Consider the following 6,104-nt stretch of genomic DNA (forward strand, 5'->3'; position numbering starts at 1 on the left):
GGAGTGCAGTGGCCGGATCTCAGCTCACTGCAAGCTCCGCCTCCCGGATTTACACCATTCTCCTGCTTCGGCCTCCTGAGTAGCTGGGACTACAGGCGCTCGCCACCTTGCCTGGCTAGTTTTTTTGTATTTTGTAGCAGAGACGGGGTTTCACCCTGTTAGCCAGAATGGTCTCAATCACCTGACCTTGTGATCCGCCTGCCTTGCCCTCCCAAAGTGCTGGGATTAAAGGCATGAACCACTGTGCCCGACCTAATACACAATGTAATTTATAAGATAGACCGATACCAACAACTAACAAATAATAGAACAGTTATAACAACATTCTGTAACAAAAGTTATGTGAATGTGGTCTCTCTTCATCTCTCAAAATATGATATTGTACTCATCTATTTTCAGACCGCAGCTGACCATGGGTAACTGAAACCATGGAAAGCTAAATTTCAGATAAGGGAGAACGGTACAGACATTTTTTTCTTTTTTTCTTTTTTTTTTTTGAGACCGAGTCTGGCTCTGTCACCCAGGCTGGAGTGCAGTGGCCGGATCTCAGCTCACTGCAAGCTCCGCCTCCCGGGTTTACGCCATTCTCCTGCCTCAGCCTCCCGAGTAGCTGGGACTACAGGCGCTCACCACCTCGCCCGGCTAGTTTTTTGTACTTTTTAGTAGAGACGGGGTTTCACCGTTGGCAAGGCTGGTCTCGAACTCCTGACCTCAGGTGATCTGTCTGCCTAGGTCTCCTAAAGTGCTGGAATTACAGGCACCAGCCACCCCACCCAGCTGAGTTGATGTTCTTATATTCCTAGTTTGTTGAATGCTTTTATCATGAATACTTTAAATGCATTATTTTCTTAAATTATATAGAAAATGAAGTGTGAAATTGCAAACCAAAGTTACAGTAATACTAGCTTTTGAACTAATAATATTTTTTTCAAAAAAAAATATATATATATATGTATTTTTTTTTTTTTTGAGACGGAGTCTCGCTCTGTCACCCAGGCTGGAGTGCAGTGGCCGGATCTCAGCTCACTGCAAGCTCCGCCTCCCGGGTTTACGCCATTCTCCTGCCTCAGCCTCCCGAGTAGCTGGGACTACAGGTGCCCGCCACCGCGCCCGGCTAGTTTTTTGTATTTTTAGTAGAGATGGGGTTTCACCGGGTTAGCCAGGATGGTCTCGATCTCCTGACCTCGTGATCCGCCCGTCTTGGCCTCCCAAAGTGCTGGGATTACAGGCTTGAGCCACCGCGCCCAGCTGAATTATTTTATCTTACCCTTCCTTGGCCTGGAACACCCTCCCTCCACATCTCCCCATGGCTGACACCTTCTAATCGTTTGCGGAGGCCTGGCCCAAACATCACCTCTTCAGAGAAGATTTCTTGACTGCTCAGTCTAAAATAGACACCTCCCACCACTCAGGCCGGGCATGGTGGCTCACACCTGTAATTCCAGCACTTCGGGAGGCCAAGGCAGGCAGATCACCTGAGGTCAGGAGTTAGAGACTGGCTAACATGGTGAAACCCCACCTCTACTAAAAAACCAAAAAAAATAGCCGGGCGTGGTGGCAGGCGCTTGTAGTATCAGCTACTTGGGAGGCTGAGGGAGGAGAATCGCTTGTTATCAAGACCAGTCTGGCTAACATGGTGAAACCCTGTCTCTACTAACAATACAAAAAAAATTAGCCGGACATGGTGGCACATCCCTATAATCTATGTTATAACATAGACTATAGATGTTAGATGTTTTCTGATAACATCCCTATGTTATCAGAAAGAAAAAAAGTAAGATGTATGCCCAACCAGGCACAGTGGCTCATTCCTGTAATCCCAGCACTTTGGGAAACTGAGGCAGGCAGATCACCGGAGGTCAGAAGTTTGAGACCAGGCTGGCCAACATGGGGAAACCCTGTCTCTACTAAAGATACAAAAATTACCAAATTACCCAGGCGTGGCACGTGCCTGTAATCCCAGCTACTTGGGAGGCAGAGTTTACAGTGAGCCGAGATCGTGCCACTGCACTCCAGCCTCGGAGACAGAGACTCCATCTGAAAACAAAAACAAAAAAATTAATTAAAAAATAAAATAAGTCGGGCACAGTGGCTCACACCTGTAATCCCATCACTTTGGGAAGCCGAGGTGGGTGGATCAGGAATTCGAGACCAGGCTGGCAAACATGGTGAAACCCCATCTCTGCTAAAGATACAAAAATTAGCCAAGCATAGTGGTGGGTGCCTGTAATCCCATCGGGAGGCTGAGGCAGGACAGAATTGCTTGAACTTGGGGGGCAGAGGCTGCAGTAAGCCAAGATCGCACCACTGCACTCCAGCCTGGGCCACAGACTGAGACTCCGTCTCAAAAAAAAAAAAAAAAAAAAAAAAAAAAAATTATTGCAGTTTTTGCCATTACTTTTTTTTTTTTTTTTCTCTGAGACAGTCTCACTCTGTGGCCCAGGCTGGAGTGCAGTGGCGTGATCTCGGCTCACTGCAGCCTCCACTTCAGGGTTCAAGCAATTCTCCTGCCTCAGCTTCCCAAGCGGCTGAGACTACAGGGATGTACCACCATGTCCGGCTAATTTTTTTTGTATTGTTAGTAGAGACAGGGTTTCACCATGTTAGCCAGATTGGTCTTGAACTCCTGACCTCGTGATCTGCCCACCTCGGCTTCCCAAAGTGCTGGGATTACAGGCATGAGCCACCATGCCCGGCCTTTGCCATTACTTTCAATGGCAAAAACAGCAATTACTTTTGCACCAACCTACTAAAATAAATACCTCATCTGAAGGCTCTGTTTTTGTTTTTGTTTTTGTTTTGAGACGGAGTCTCACTCTGTCGCCCAGGCTGGAGTGCAGTGGCCGGATCTCAGCTCACTGCAAGCTCCGCCTCCCAGGTTCACGCCATTCTCCTGCCTCAGCCTCCGGAGTAGCTGGGACTACAGGTGCCCGCCACCTTGCCTGGCTAGTTTTTTTTTTTTTTTTTTTTTTGTATTTTTAGTAGAGACGGGGTTTCACCGTGTTAGCCAGGATGGTCTCGATCTCCTGACCTCGTGATCCGCCCGTCTCGGCCTCCCAAAGTGCTGGGATTACAGGCTTGAGCCACCGCGCCCGTCAGTAGGAGTGGAGGGAGATCATTCAGCAGGGAGGGCACAGGCTGAAAAGATGAGGTGGTGTGAGTGGCTGGGGCTGCCCCTGGCTGGTGCCTTTTTGGGTTTTGTACCTGGCCCCTGGCTCACCACCGAGCATGGGCCTGCCCTCTTGTGCCATTTCCCCGTCTTATCTTTGCTCATTACGTGTTTGCATGGGGTTGGCTTCCTTCTCTAGGGCTCCGTGTTCCTACTTTTGAAGGAGGAGGGGCAGAGGAGGAGGCTGTGGGGAGGAGGCCCAGCTGTTGTGCCTTATGCTGTTGGGGATGAGGGGGGAAGGTGCCGTGTAGTGGGGGTTGCAGCTGATACCCTGTGTGTGTCTGTTCTGAATCATGATGGGCTGAGTGGAAAGGTAAGGTGGGGATAAACTGAGGCACTGTGGATGGACACAGGATGAAGGAGGCATTGAGGGTGGGGCAGGGATGCACCCTTTAACAGGCGGGACATGCTGAGGGCTGACACCCATAGCATCAGCCAGTGCCTGCCCAGGAAGGTCTCACCCAAGTCTCAGGGCAGAGGTGCGATGGAGAGGGCCTCCACCCATCCTGGCAAGGCGGCCTCAGCTCTGCCAGTAACCAGGCCTGGGGGAAGCACCTAGCTCCCACCTCCAAGAGTGACCCGGATCAGAGGGCAGTGCTGGACGGAAGAGATAAGTAGGAGGAAGGAGTGAGGCCCCCACCCCTGCCCAAGGGTGTGAAGAGAGCTGAAAACAGGCACTGAGAGATGACGAGCTCTAGGTCACACTGAGAAAAGATAGCTGGCCGGGGGCAGTGGCTCATGCCTGTAATCCCAGCACTTTGGGAGACCGAGGCGGGTGAATCACGAGGTCAGGAGTTTGAGACTAGCCTGACCAACATGGTGAAACCCCGTCTCTACTAAAAATACAAAACTTAGCCAGGCGTGGTGGCCTGCACCTGTAATCCCAGCTACTTGGGAGGCTGAGGCAGGAGAATCGTTTGAACCCGGGAGGTGGAGGTTGCAGTGAGCTGAGATTACACCATTGCTCTCCAGCCTGGGCGACAGAGAGACTCCGTCTCAAAAAAAAAAAAAAGACAACTTAGATTGTGCCTGACACATAGTAGGTGTTCAAAAAAAGTTTTTGGATTTTGTTTGTTTGTTTTTAGAGACAGGGTCTTGTTCTGTCACCTGGGCTGGAGCACAATGACAGTATCATAGCTGGAAGTGGCCTTGACCTCCTGGGCTCGAAGGATCCTCCTGCCTCAGCCTCCCAAGTAGCTGGAACTATAGGCATGCACCACCAAGTCTGGCTAATTTTTGAAAAATAGGCCGGTCGCGGTGGCTCACAGCTGTAATCCCAGCACTTTGTGAGACCGAGGCGGGTAGATCGCCTGAGGTCAGAAGTTCGAGACCAGCCTGGCCAACATGGTGAAGCCCCATCTCTACTAAATTAGCTGGGCTAGGCCGGGCGCGGTGGCTCAAGCCTGTAATCCCAGCACTTTGGGAGGCCGAGACGGGTGGATCACGAGGTCAGGAGATCGAGACCATCCTGGCTAACATGGTGAAACCCCGTCTCTACTAAAAAATAACAAAAAAACTAGCCGGGCGTGTGGCGGACGCCTGTAGTCCCAGCTACTCGGGAGGCTGAGGCAGGAGAATGGCGTGAACCTGGGAGGCGGAGCTTGCAGTGAGCTGAGATCCGGCCACTGCACTACAGCCTGGGCGACAGAGCAAGACTCCGTCTCAAAAAAAATAAATAAATAAAATAAATAAATAAATAAATAAATAAATTAGCTGGGCTAATTTAGCATCTCTACTAAATCTCTACAAAAATTAGCTGGGCATGGTGGTGCATGCCTATAGTCCCAGCTATTCAGGAGGCCAAGGCAAGGCAGGAGAATTGCTTGAACCCAGGAGGCAGAGGTTGCAGTGAGCCAAGATCACACCACAGCACTCCAGCCTGGGTGACAGAATAAGACTCCATTTAAAAAAAATTTTTTTTGGAAACATATTTTTTGTAGGGTCTCACTATGTTGCCCAGGCTGGTCTGAAACTCGTGGGCGCAAGGGATCCTCCCACCTGGGCCTCCCAAGAGTCCTGAGATTACAGGCCAGAGCCACCATGCCCAGCCCCCTCAAAAAACACTTTTTTTTTTTTTTGAGGCAGAGTCTAGTTCTGTTGCCCAGGCTGGAGTGTAATGGCAATATCTCCACCTCCTGTGTTCTAAAATTCTCCTGCCTCAGCCTCACGAGTAGCTGGGACTACAGGGCAGGTGCCACTACCGCCAGCTAATTTTTTTTTTTTTTTTTTTTTGGAGACAGAGTCTCCCCAGGTTGAGTGCAGTGGTGCGATCTCAGCTCTCTGCAACCTCTGCCTCTGGGGTTAAAGCAATTCTCCTGCCTCAGCCTCCCAAGTAGCTGGGACTACAGGCATGTGCCACCACGCCCAGCTAATTTTTTGTATTTTTAGTAGAGACGGTGTTTCACCATGTTAGCCAGGATGGTCTCTATCTCCTGACCCCATGATCCGCCTGCCTCAGCCTCCCAAAGTGCTGGGATTACAGACGTGAGCCACTGTGCCTGGCCTTAATTTTTTGTATTTTTAGGAGAGAACGGGTTTCACCCTGTTGGCCAGTGTGGTCTCGAACTCCTGACCTCAAGTGACCCACCTGCCTTAGCTTCCCAAAGTGCTGGGATTACAAGTGAGAGCCACCGTGCCGGGCCCTGTCTAATATATATATATATATTAGACACTGCACCTCGGTTCACTGCAACCTCTGCCTCTGGGGTTAAAGCGATTCTCCTGCCTCAGCCTCCCGAGTAGCTGGGATTACAGGCGTGTGCCACCACTCCCAGCTAATTTTTTGTATTTTTAGTAGGGATGGGGTTTCACCATATTGGCCAGGATGGTCTAGATCTCATGACCTCGTGATCTGCCCGCCTCAGCCTTTCAAAATCCTGAGATGACAGGCGTGAGCCACCGCGACCTGCCCTGTCCAATTTTTGAAAAAAATATT

The sequence above is a fragment of the Papio anubis genome, chromosome 20 (assembly GCF_008728515.1).
Source record: "Papio anubis isolate 15944 chromosome 20, Panubis1.0, whole genome shotgun sequence".
Taxonomy (NCBI): domain Eukaryota; kingdom Metazoa; phylum Chordata; class Mammalia; order Primates; family Cercopithecidae; genus Papio; species Papio anubis.